The sequence below is a fragment of the Colobus angolensis genome, unplaced genomic scaffold (genome assembly GCF_000951035.1).
Source record: "Colobus angolensis palliatus isolate OR3802 unplaced genomic scaffold, Cang.pa_1.0 Scaffold344, whole genome shotgun sequence".
Taxonomy (NCBI): Eukaryota; Metazoa; Chordata; class Mammalia; order Primates; family Cercopithecidae; genus Colobus; species Colobus angolensis.
The window spans coordinates 1,389,626-1,403,463 of NW_012116755.1; the positions used below are offsets into that span (position 1 = coordinate 1,389,626).

The following is a 13,838-nucleotide window of genomic DNA, read 5'->3' on the forward strand; positions in this document are numbered from 1 at the left end:
GGTTCCTGGTGGTCCATCAACTAAAATTTTCTAACAGCAATCCTGTGCTCTCCAGAGGACAGTGGCAATGTAGTCCTGCCAGAGACAACCTAAATGCATTAAAAGATGCAGGCCCCCCTTCTGAAGCACCAAACAGGACAGTAGAAGATCAGAGATCAGGGATGTCTGAGACCTGACCTATGCCCAGCGAATTCTAAAATTACAAACTCTGTTCAAGGAAAACCAAACAAAAGAAAAGCTGATATCACACAATGATTCAAAAGCTGACTGAAGCTCTACATTTTGACAACCTCCAGTTGCAAGCGTTCTTTTGGTTTTTCCTACTGCCATACAGATTTATATTTATATCACCTGTGTTCTCACAATTACTATTTAAGCCCAAAACCAATAATGTTTTGTTGGACCACAGCCACATCATTTGATTATAAATTGTCTCTGGCTGCTTTTGTACTACAATGGCAAGAGTTTAGCTGTAACACACATGCCCTAGATATTCACTCTCCAGCTCTTTAAAGAAAAGTTTACTGGCCGGGCGCGGTGGCTCAAGCCTGTAATCCCAGCACTTTGGGAGGCCGAGATGGGCGGATCACGAGGTCAGGAGATCGAGACCATCCTGGCCTACACGGGGAAACCCCGTCTCTATTAAAAAATACAAAAAACTAGCCGGGCGAGATGGCGGGCGCCTTTAGTCCCAGCTACTCGGGAGGCTGAGGCAGGAGAATGGCGTAAACCCGGGAGGCGGAGCTTGCAGTGAGCCAAGATCGCGCCACTGCACTTCAGCCTGGGTGACAGAGCGAGACTCCGTCTCAAAAAAAAAAAGAAAAGTTTGCTGACACCTGGTTCCAAGCAGTTGTTGGCTATCAAATAAATAACAGATCCTGCTTCCCCGGCAGAACAGCCTGGTGTGATGGAGATAGTCAGTTACAACTCACTGTCCCACCCACATCTGTGACGGCAAAACCTCTTGTCATCTGCAGCCTGCAGGCCACTTCCCCATAACCTGTACACTCTATCAAACTGTTATCATAAACGGTATGGTTTTCATAAATGGATAATCACTGAAAATAAATTTTAGAGCAATTCTCCTTAGATTACATTATATTCACAGAATATTCAGAGTGGTTGCATGCTATCCTTTGACAACTCCTCATTCTTGATTGTATTTATGACAATGATTTGATTAAACAAGAATTATGTTTCATGTGTATGGTTTTGTTGAGGAATAAGCCCTTCCACACAAGTAACTTTCCAGATAAATGTTACTTGTTTCCAAGCAGAAACACACTTTAACCATTTGGATGGTTAAGATGGAAATCTTAAAACAGAAAGGGGGGGAGAGAGAGAGAGAAGGAAGAAAGGGAAGGAGGGAGGGAGGGAGGGAGGGGTATTATAACTGTTTGTGCCTTAAGCATAATAATCAATCATTTCTTATTTAGATTTATTTAGAGTTATTACCAGGAACATCACCTACAGGAGTGTGTTAGGTAACGATGTCCTCAGGGCTACTGAAACTCACTGGGTCCCAGCTTCACATCAACTGGCTTGCTCAGACTGTTATAACTGCCATTCTGGCATCTCTGTGTATGATCCTTTGTCTTCCTCCTCCATTCCTGCCTACTCATTTGTGTGTCTATGGTCACCAATCATCCCCACACATCCTCTATTTACTACTGCTAATTGGCTGTGGGCTAGAAAAGCGAATAAACTAAGTCTTGTTAGATTTATTTGCAAAAGGGTAGTCATTTTGGGTAATAGGCCTTCAGGGAACAACTGCTAAGCTCTTCACCACATAGTCCTTGAGGGGAGGAGGCCCTCCCTTATTAGCCCAGTGACTGGCACAGAATAGCCACTTAATACACGTGTTGATTAAATGAATGCATGAGCTTTGTGATCCCAGCCTCTTAAAGGCACTGTCTGCTTACTTTCAGGACTGTGACCATATTCTGGATGGTGGAGAGTGTGTCAAGTAGGACCAAGAGGTAAGTGGACTGACTCTTACTCAAGTAACCAGAATGTTCTCTCCTCAAACAACGTGGGACCAAAGAGTGTACAGAGGAGCTCTGTTTTCCCATGACCCTCACTGGTGAGTGAGAACCTGTGATCTAGGAAAGGACCAAGCCAAAGGTGTACCAAGCCAAAGGTGTACCTGGCAGGGCCAGACACCAAGTCCTGACCTGAAGGGCACATTCCACACTTAGAATATCAAAATATCCCAATCAAAACCAAGCAAGGCATACTGCTACAAAAAGGTTGCTTAACCCCCAGATCTCCTGAAAGCAACAAAAGTAGCTTTCAAATAAGGATTTGTTCCTTAAATTAGCCAACTGAAAATCTGAGAAATATGGCAAAAAAAAAAAAACCATGAAACAAACTGTATATGCTCCCTTTATCCTGCCCCTAACAAAAACAAAAAAGGCAAATATAGACCCCCTTTTCCTTTTCTATTTTGAATTAGAGAGACTCCAATCCTTAGGGTTGAGCAGTAGACCTTTGCCAAGGACCCACCTCCCTACAAGTGTCCTTACTTCCAAGGAGCTCTGGGACAGGGCCCTGAAGATGGGCCCTAAACCCCAAACCACCCTGTCAGCACATGCTCTCAGAGGGGCAGCCTCCTCTAGGTCCCCCTCCCTGTCTCCTTCACCCCGGCCCCTTGCCCTGTTTGCTCTTCTCTCTTTATTCAGTTCAACTCAAAGACATTCATGGAGCAGTCACTAAATGCAAGGAGCTGTGCAGGGGGCTCACACAAGAGGGATGATGCAGACAATAATCTGTGTGTGCTGCCCTGCTCGGGCCCTGCCAGTTCCCTCCCCCAGCTCCCAACCTAATAACACTAGTCTTATTTGCTTTTTTCCTACTAACCTGCAAGTCCTATTTTATTTAGCTCTGTAGCCTAGTGTTTGGTATATGTGCTCAAATCAATAGTTCCTGAGTGACTGGTCACATATATCAAACAGACACACCCACAATAATGCTAACACATAGGTGACTAATGAATAGTACAAAAAAGGGGCAAACAGTACCAGAAAAACCCGAACACCACAAGCAACAAAAACCCCAACAATCATAAGTGAAATAAATAGACTTTTTCATGGCAAGGACTTCTGAAGGGGTTGGCTCTGAGCAGTGCCCGGAGCCAGGTGAAGCATACTGCTTACAAAACGGCAAGGGGGGCCGGGTGGGCCTGGCAGGAAAATTGGTGGTAGTAGTGGGGAACGGGAGGGGCACGATGTCCAGGGCTCTGTCTGTGTGTCTGTGGACGCATGCAAGCTTTGTAGGGAAGAGAGGAGGTGATTGGAGACGAGGCTTTATAGGTAGGAGAAAGTTGTGTTTTAGAAAGTTTTTAAATTTCATCATGAGATGGGATTTCATCCTGAAAGGTACTGGTGAGCCATCAAGTTTCTGAGGAAAGTTGTGCGGGAACAGTACTCGTGCTGTGGTTAGGCCACTCTGGAAGTGACAGGCAAGACAGATGAGAGGTCTGAGTCCAGAGGCCGACAAGTCCAGGGAGGCACAAGGGCACACTCAGGCCTGAGTCTCATTTTGGTGGTATTAGGTTTTCTGTTCCTCTAAGTGGCTAATACTTTTCCAAGGAAGATCTAGAACAATGATCATTTTGTAATTTGAATTATAGTAATTTATATTGAAGTTTTTTGGCTAAGGGTTTTATAGCATGAAAAAGAGTTAACGCCCCCATATATTAGTATTCCATGTTCAAAGTAATTACTCTTTTCATCTGATAGAAGAGTTCACTGAAGCCCAGAAAGGCAAAGGAACTAAGCCTGGGGAGGGGCAAGGGTAAGGAAGTTACAGGAGAAACCAATCCACAGGCCCAGAGGTGTTCTGGAGCGACCTAGCGCCAGCAATCCTGATAAGATGTGGCATCAAAATGATTATCTGAGCTCTGTGGGGGGCAGTGTATGGGAAGTTGAAGGAAATCAGCTAGTATTCCTTCATAGAATTCTAGAAATCGAAACCAAGAAATGCCTGAAATTAGTGCTATTCTAAAAGCAACAACAAAAACTGCTTCTGGTCCAGAGAATTGCCTCCAGATCCATACCACAAACATGCTTCATTACACCTGGTCACAAGTGTGCTCTTCCACTAACCCACACTGACAGACACAAATATATTCAGTGAAGTGGAGTCTGGGGCTCCATGAGCCCCAGGGACTGGGTTGCTGGGTCAGCCTTGAAGTACACCACTTATGCCTCAATCCCCATGCTGTCTCTCCATGGTAGGCAGCTCAAAGGATTTGAACATGGTGCTGCTAATGCCAAGCTCTCAGGCCCCATCCCACTGTGGCACTTCATCGGGTTGGCCAGGATGAACTGGCCTGGCCAAGTGTTGACTGCTAGTGATGGGCAGAATCCAGCTACAACATTTGCTGAGTGAAGGGAAAATCCCTACAAATATTTATCATGTGGCAAAAAACCCAAAACAAAACCCTGACCTACAGTCCATGCTTTATGGACGGGGTGAAAGCATGACTGTCACATCAAACATAGAAGTTCTCTACTGAATGTATTAATGCCACTGTTCTCAGTCCAGCAAGTGTCCCAAGGACCCCCATCCTTTCAGATTGCCAACAAGTCCTATTCGCCTGCTTTCATAAGACAAGCTCCTACACTAAAGTCATGGAGCAGTTCTGCCAGATCTAAAACCAAATCTTTGGAAGCACCTCAAAGTACTTTGTGAGGATTACTTTTCAAAAACACCACATCCACCCACATTCTCACATCCACCCGAACATTCATGCACTTGTGAACAGCATACATCTTGAGATGGTATAAAGTAGCATCAACAAAGGGCAATTAACTCAACCATTGGAGCCTGTATGAAATAGCTGTATACAGACTGGTTTAACAAACTCAAAATCAGGTGCAATGATCTCCCCTTGGCTTAGAGATAAGAATTATCTAAACACTTAACAAAATTTGAGGGATTAAACTTTCTGGGTCCCTACAAGTAGGAACTATAAAATTGAAACTCAATTTCATCAGCTTCTTAGCAGATGTCATGAACATTAGCAAAATAGTAGAAACTCTAAAATAGGATGCTTTTGGCTTAAGCCAAAATTTGTTTCAAGTGAATAGGTGACATTTTAATAAATCTACTATTATGCTAGACTGCTGTTGAGGGCTGGTCTGATATCCTCTTGAACTTGTCCTAAACACTGAATTCTCACCTAAACTAATTCTTACCACAGTTAAATAGTTCAGTCTACCCTTAAACAATCACTTAAAATGTCCACTGAAAGAGGGTAGCATTTTTTTCTGATATGTCTGTAACTCTCAGCTGAAATCCACCCTAATCAATATAACATTAACCTTCTATGGTTTAAATCGTACAGTCTTAAAAACATGGTGTTTGTTTCTTTTAGAACTTCTCACATTTTAGAGCCATAGTCTTAAAGTATTCACAAGCAAGCCCTGCAACCTCAAAGATCAAATAAATGATCTTTGCTTTAGAAGCTTTAGAAACAAAACTGGTCAAGTAGAAAATTAATTCACCTGCACTACAATTACCTTAATTTGTGTAAGGATCCAAAAGGATTGTAAATTTTATGCCCACTTTTTAGATGAGTCTCAGAAAAACAAAGAATGAATCATGAATCACTATGTTTGAAATATTTCATTAAAAAATAGGATGAGTCACTAAACTTTTTCAAAAAGGTAAGGGTGTGGTATGAGGCCTAATAGAAGAAAGGTGCCCTATCTTCTGCAGCACACCCTGCTAGCCAAGGAAAGTGTCCAGACACGCAGAGCGAGCTGGCCTGTTTTATAAGATCTTTACTACCAACAAGTCTACACTGTTTTTCTCTCTACAGCAGGGGCTGTCTCCCTCCGCCTGCCTTTTGTCTCTGTCATACTCAGCCTTCAACAAAAAACAAACGGAAAAAAAAAAAGTAAAATACTTTACCTCCAAGCCAAACCTTACACATATTACAGTTCATTGAGGAAACCAGGCAGTGATCAGTAAACTGAAATTTCCTTCTTGCCTCATAACTGACCACCTTCTTACAAAACCCATTCATGCACACACTCAGACTCCTACCAATGTCCTTCATTTCAGAAAACAGTCTGGGATTTGGATAGCTCATGGAGGCTGACAGTTCTTCTACTTACTATAATTATTTTATTACAATTGGTTATTTTGCCAACTCCTGGCTTTACTGATCTAGTAAAAAACAATATGCACCTGAACCAGGTGCAGTGGTTCACATCTGCAATCCCAACCCTTTGGGAGGCTGAGGCAAGAGGATCACTGGAGCCTAGGAGTTAGAGACCAGCCTGGCCAACATAGTGAGACCCTGTTTCTGTAATTTTTTTTTTTAATTGGGAAAAAAAAGACACACCCATATATAGTGTGACATAATAAATGTCACAAACACTAGAGATCTATAGAAGACACCACTCATTTGGGTAACACGTTCTACTTTCCCTTTTCATGGCTGTCATTTATACATTGCAATGAAAAGAAAAATTGAGACAACTTTAAAACAAGACCACTTGTAAGAGTAACTGGTTAAAAAAAAAATCAGAATTTTAGAGCTGGGAGAAATATTAAAGACCACGTGGTAGATTTTAGTCAAATTTTCCTGTTTCACAAATGTGAAAATTTAAGTCCTTTTGACATTTTGTCGAAAACTTATGTTTTAGGCAAAACATGCAGTTTGTAAGCCAGCAGGAGCATCTTCATAAAGGCAACAATAAATGACTATTCCAGCTACCCAATGAACACTTGTCGATGACAGTGACACTCTCATAGTTTGTGAACTCCTTTGTAATCCAGTGCATGATCTTATTTGACAATGAACTGCCTTCTGGCCTCTGTGAGGGTAGGCTCCAGGTTTGCTTGATTGTTGCTACAGAGTGGGATATGCTGAATGTAGGGTGGGGCCCTGATTCTTTCCTGACCCTCACTGAAGGTGTCACCCCTGCCTCCATCCGGGCACGGGGCTGCTTGCTACACATGCCTCTCCCTGTTTGATTCTCACATCTACTCTATTTTGCAGGTATAAATGCCCACTTCCCCATCCTGCTTTTAGAAATGAGAAAACTGAAGCATGCCTACATTCATACCTCTAGGAAGTGGTGGAGACAGGATATACTTCCAAAGTCTGCTCTTGCCCCAGAGCCTGCTTTCACTACTTACTACAACAATTAAATTTTGTCTAATAACTAGAAAATAAAAAGGGGAGGAGTACTGATGTTTCCATCAGTGACCTTGGGTTACTTACAGTTTAGCTATCTTGTCCACACATTGTTATGCAGAGGTGGCATTATCAGGTGGGCTGCATGCAGGGTTTCTATCGGTGACCTTGGGTTACTTATGGTTTGGCTGTCTTGCCCACACATGGTTATGAAGAGGTGGCATTATCAGGTGGTGCTCACAGGCCACAGGCCTGAACATAAGCATTTTGGGCTCTAAGGTGGGGCCCTGGCTGAATACCAGCCAACATTTAGGATACTAGTCCTGTCCTAACCTAGGAGGCAGGAAGGCCGTGAAGCCTCAGCCAGAAGAGTCACCCTGGGATTGAATCCCTAAAATCTGCTTTGGCTGGGAAATACTTCCTGTGGTGCCAAGTAACAGAATGCTGCTTTTTGTGAGAAAAAAGCGCCCCCCCCACCCCATGCTAGGCAGAGACCAATCGGCAAAGGTTCCCACCTGAGGATGTTGAGAATGGCACCTGGGCCCACACTGTGTCATGTGCAGCCACACAGCCACTGTGACATCACTTAGGCCAGGGCTTGGGTGTTTTTAGGGACTAAAAGCAAAAGTGCTTAAAGAAATCCGAAAGACTAGCTAGGAAGGGAGAGAACCAGTTATTGCAACTGTACGAGGTACTAGGGATCAAAAAGGGGAGCCATTTGACTTTCAGGAATCTGCTGATATCACTTATTCCAGGCACTTTAAGTGGCAAATGCAAGAGCAGAGCCCTGGGAAAACCTGGGACCACAGAAAGAAGGCTGTAATGGGCTCTGAGAGAGAGAACACAGCCCCTGCTTACCTGGTGAGGGGCTCTCCAGCCATTCACCAGAGGGCTTTGGAAATAGATGGGAGGCTAGTGCTAAAGGGAATGAAGACTGGGCTTGGAATCAAGAGGCCAGAGTTTACTCCCAATCCTGCCACTCGCTAACCTCACGATCTCGATCTCAGGCAAGACAGTTACCATTCTGGGCCTCAGTTTCTTCATTTGATAAAACAAAGGGGAAGATCACGCTGATTGCTAAGGCCCCTTGCAGGGCTGAGATTCTATGAGTCCTCCGTTCTCAGGAGCAAATTCAACATTTTCTTTGTTAATATCTTGGATTTTACTTTTTTTTTTTTTTTTTTTTTTTTTACCAAAAGCTTTCCTTAACCTCTTTTCCTGATTTGCTAATATTCAAAAAGAAGCCCACTAGTAACTCTCTCTCTTAGCAATTTCCTGAGCACGTTTAGTTTTTTCAATCAAGTACAGCACACAATTACGACTTCCTTTTGTTCATTTAATTCTTTTCCAGAGTGAAAAAAGCACTAGCAAAATATATCAAGTATAACAAAGTGGTAAATGAAAGAAGTCTTAAAAACTCCAAGTTAAACATGGCCATTTTTCAATATTCAAATATGTGCCTATCCAGGATCCATTCTGAGTTTTAAAATCTGGCAAGATACTCACTTGAGGGCAAAATGAGACTTAGGTAAACTGACTTGTTCAAAGTCATAAAGCAAGTTAATAGCAAAGCCCAAATCTTTGGAATAAGATGCCGGGAAGTCTTTCCACCATAGATTGTTATCTTCCTAACCAACCTGTCTTTCTAGATTCTCTGCTACTATTTCTTGGTCTATTTCTTAAAGTATTCACATATTGAAGACTTTACTGCAACAGGACTGTGGCCAGAACTGTACTTGTCCCATTAGGCTCACCTTGCTAAGGTAAGAAAGTGATCTCACCCAAAGGCATTCCATCTCCACTGACCTTGAATAGGAAATACACATTCATGTCTTGCCAATAGTTCAAGCACCAAGTCAATATATACTAGGAAGGCTATGGTTTGGAGGAGACTATGAAATGATGACATTTCCCATGCATTCCAAATGTATTAGGATGTATGACTGAATTAAGTGGGACATGCACCTGGAGCCTTCTCACCTTCACAGTTGATAGCCATGAATGAACTGGCCATTTGTCTCTGGAAATCTGCTTCCGAGGAGGAAAGCAAATGATTTTTTAAAATGCAAAACAGGAAGGAACTAAAGGCAGCATGGCATGAGCCTCATTTTTTCCCCTAGCGGGTCAATATGGAGACATCACCCCTCCACTTCTACTTGAGACTTTGTTACTTTCCATGGCTATTAGGGCGTGTGTGTTTAAATATTTCCACATTTGGTAATCAGGATCTGTGACCCCCTTTTCTCAAATATGCCCTAATGAGACATAGGAAACACACTGTCACTCTCCCAAAATGAAACACACATGAAGACTGTATAACCTTTCCTCTAATTAAGAGTAAGCTTTACCCATGTATTACTAGCAATTTTTCTATCACTGTAATCCCAAGTTATAATGTCTAGAAGACAGATGAAAACCTGCTGGCCAGACTATGATAGTATTCTTTACAGATATTCTTCATTTCTATCATTATTTTATTACTTATTATTATTTTATTATTTTTTAGCGATGGGGTCTATGTTGCCCAGGCTGGACTCAAACTCTGGGGCTCAAGGGATCCTCCCACCTCATTCTTTTAAGACAAGGTACAGGTAGGACAAATGTAAAGTGTTTAAAGGAAACAGATCTACAGGGAAAACAGTAACTCACTTTGTACATTTTGAGGGTGCTGGGCTAATGGTGAAAATGCAAAACAAAAGGCCTAAAATGTGGCCATGTCTGCTTAGGACTGGGGATAGAAGGTTTCCCACTGGGCTTTTAAGAGCTCTCTGCAGCTGAGCACGGTGGCTCATGCCTGTAATCCCAGCACTTTGGGAGGCCGAGGCAGGCAGATCTCTTGAGGCTAGGAGTTCGAGACCAGCCTGACCAACATGGCCAAACCCAGTCTCTACCAAAAATACAAAAATTAGCTGGGAGTGGTGGCAGACACTTGTAATCCCAGCTACTTGGGAGGCTGAGGCCCAAGAATCGCTTAAACCCAGGAGGCGGAGGTTGCAGTGAGCAGAGATCGTGCCACCGCACTCCAGCCTAGACAATAGAGCAAGACTCTTCTCCAAAAAAAGCTCTCTGCAACGTCAGCACTACAGACTCAGCACTGCCCTGAAGCTCTTTTGTAACTGGCTTTTATTGGTTTAATTAACCAAGCCTGGGTGGGACAGATTTACTCTACCTCTGTAATGTTATTGCTGCCGGCTTGTGGCTAGCAGCAGCTGTTACCTTTTGTATCTGATACCTGGCCTGCACAATTAGTACCTTATTATAGGCTGGTCTCTCTTCTAATTGCCACAAGTCTCAATTGAGCACTTTATTTTATTGTCTTGTTTATGCAGTAGTTCAAGGTCCTGGGCTCCCCCACTGTAATAAATTCTAAACTATTTTTAGGCAGGTGCTATGTTTTGAGTTTCTTATCTCTTTATGCCCATAAGAACACTAGAGACTCACAGGCATGCAAACACTGACTGACTGAAGAGTTTCTAGATATCCTGAGTATGGCATACAGTTGGAATCTGGGTCTCCATGCATGCTACTCAACCCTAGTATCAGATCTATCAGCCTTCTTTGCCATTGAGGGCTCTCTCCTTAGCTATCTGGAGTTAAGCTCTATTCTGCTCATATATAACCTTTTGCCTTGTTTAAAATATTGGGCTGCAACAGACACAGCAAAGTTCCATCAGCACCACGTTCCATGTTCCTCTAGAAAAATGATTCAAGAGATATGAGTTTATGCTTGAACAGACTTCTTGCTTTGGGAATTAAGATTAACTATATAGTTCATGGGACAGTTACCAATGCCATAACAAAATTGGGACTTCCTTCACCAAATACTCTGGTGAATGTAATAAAACTTGGGGGGAGGTTGTGTAAGGTGATGGTTAGGAGTGTGGGCAGGAGAGCTAGACTGCCTGGTCTCAAGTCCTGGTTCTGCCATTTACCAATGATGTAACCTGTGACCCTAGTTAAGGCATTTAACCTCTCTGTGCCTCATTTCCCAATCTGTAAAATAGGGATAAAAATACTTGCATCATAAGGATGTTGCAAGGACTGAATAATTTTTTTTTTTTTTTGAGACGGGGTTTTGCTCTTGTTGCCCAGGCTGGAGTGCAATGGCGTGATCTCAGCTCACGAAAACTTCTGCCTCCTGCGTTCAAGCGATTCTGCCTCAGGCTCCCGAGTAGCTGGGATTACAGGCAGGCACCACCATGCCCGGCTAATTTTGTATTTTTAGTAGAGATGAGGTTTCTCCATGTTGGTCAAGCTGGTCTCAAACTTCCAGCCTCAGGTGATCCACCCGCCTCGGCCTCCCAAAATGCTGGGATTACAGGTGTGAGCCACCTGCGCCTAGCCTGGTTAATCTTTATAAAGTGCTTAGAACAATGCTTGGCCTACAATAAGTACTATGTAAATTAGTGTTGAAAATTAGGGTATAAGGTTTTAGAATACACAAACCTACAGAATAGTATGCCCCAATTCATTTATTCATTCAATAAATGAATCTAATAGTGATGGAAAAACAAGATGGTTTAATACTGTGCCATCCTTGACTTCTTGATTTTTTTTGGTTATCGTATGTTCTTTGAATTACTTCAATACACTAAAAAATAACTCTGAATTTATGGATTTTAAAGATGTCCAATGTACTGTTACAGCAAAGGTGATAAAATTGTTGTGGTAGCATTTAAGCAGATGATTAGTGAAGACTGTCATTGTTTTAGTAGACAATTTAAAAAGGAACATTCTACTGTTTACATCTCCCTTACCTACTTAGCCTCATATGTAAGACATCATTCATAACATTATTTAGCAAATACTGCAGACCCTTGTCCAGAATGGAATTCCTGTCAATTGTGAGGGGATGACAGTTCAAATACATGTTCTATATGAAAATCTTTATATAAAGATGACTCCATGGTATCTGAACTCAGGCTTTTCTTCCTGTGTCTTTCTGATCTGTCCATTTGCTGTCACCTCTTAAATCCTTAGTCTCCTCGGATATCCTAGTTTCTAAAATCCCACTTTCAGCATCTCTCCTTTCTGAGCAATCTCTAGCACATCTAGAAAATATCATTTATAACATTAGCGATCTCATGTTATCACACACAGCTTCTCACACAGAACCCAGCTGTCCAACCACACACAAACACACTTATGTGCCACAACAGGTGGGGCACCTGTGCCTTCATTAGGGAGGAAATCCTTCTGGCTTCACCTCTTTCAGTTTCCCTGGAAGGCAAAGTCCAATCCTGCAAGCTGTCTTCCTTTTAGGTGCCCCTGTAGAGAATTATGTACAGACATAAGAAACATCTAATGTCCAGTCTATGAAGAACTGATCATCAATTTTGGAGCTCAGCAGTTTAATGCTTAAGAATGTGAGCAAGCACTTCCTCTCTATAACCTTGTCAGACGACCTCCCAATCCCACTGTGCTCACTGATGCCACCATCATAGCTCTAATCACCATGATCTGTGGTTATGTTGGCCCTGGAGCCTTCATCTGCCCAGGGAACTTCTCCCGGCATAGTGTGTTTTACTTGTCTTGTGTTCTAGAGGTAGCACAAAGCCTGTCTATAGTAGACTCCCAATAGTTATCTGAAACTGTATTTTGAAGCCATTATCTGATAATACCAACCTTTTTTTTTTTTTTTTTGGTTCATCAAGCTGATTAGGGTTACTTTCACTTTTGAGAACAGGGAGGGTCCTCAAAAATGGAACATCAGGAAAGTCATCAGACTTGCTTTAACCTGCCCTCCTTGCTTCAACTAATTTGGGTTAACTTTCTCCCATTTATCCACACGGCGCCTTTAAAACTTGCACCATACTTGTCCGCCCCGCCTTAATGAGTTCCTTTGGTGACCCCAGCTTCACCTTGTAGATATCCTCTCCAGGTATCCAATACCCATACTCCCACTCGGCCATCGCAAGGGGTTGGGGTTGGCTTTTTTTCCGGCAACTTGCTCTCCCAGTGATCACTGCCATCAAGCTGGGGTTTCCAGTTCCCGCTAGGAAGCGTCGGGGACGTCCGGGCACTGCGCACCTCGGCAGCGCCGGCAAGCGCCTCCTCCCCCGTCTGTGGGACAACGCTCTGGTAAGCACCCGAGGCAAGAGGTCCCAGCAAGGTACTGGGACAGCGTTTGGTCATAGAGAGTGAGCGAGCCAGCGAGAGATATTCCTGGGTGGAGGGGTGGGGATGCCTTAGGACTAGTGTCCCCCACTCCCGGACCCTTCCCACCGAGAACTACCTACAGAGGGCTGCATCGCCTCTCCTCTCCTCTTCAGTCATCCTAGGGACTAGAGAAATGGAGGAGAGAAGAGCGGGGAAACAGCACCCCCGGGCCAATCACGACGTCCGCCCCTCCTTAGTCGGGGTCTCTCTCTCTCCTTCACACACACACACACACACACACACACACACACACACACACACACACGAGCTCCTAAGTCAACTCCAGCTCTGAGTAACTACGCCGCACGCCTCTCCCACTGGGAGTCCCCCGGCCAGTGTGGCTCGCCTCACCCCAGCTTCTTCACCCCAACCCCGGTTTCCCTTCCCAACTGACCGTGAAGCCGGAGGCAGTTCCCCAGTCCCAGACCCCGGTGGGGCTCCCGCCGCGGCCGCCGTTGCCTTCCCCTGCAGTCCCCAACCCGGGACCCGGCCTCGGGCTGCGGTGATGGCTCCTTGGAACGAGGCG

At 43.7% G+C, this 13,838-nt stretch overlaps 1 protein-coding gene across 2 annotated transcripts in view; it reads right to left on the reverse strand.

Moving 5' to 3' along the window:
- ZDHHC3 (zinc finger, DHHC-type containing 3) overlaps nucleotides 1-13,838 on the reverse strand; it is a 61,267-nt gene extending 47,429 nt beyond the window's left edge. For both annotated transcript variants that reach the window (XM_011952647.1, XM_011952648.1), the window contains exon 1: nucleotides 13,707-13,838. The gene's annotated coding sequence lies outside the window, so the exon portion shown is untranslated. The remainder of the gene's footprint in view (nucleotides 1-13,706) is intronic.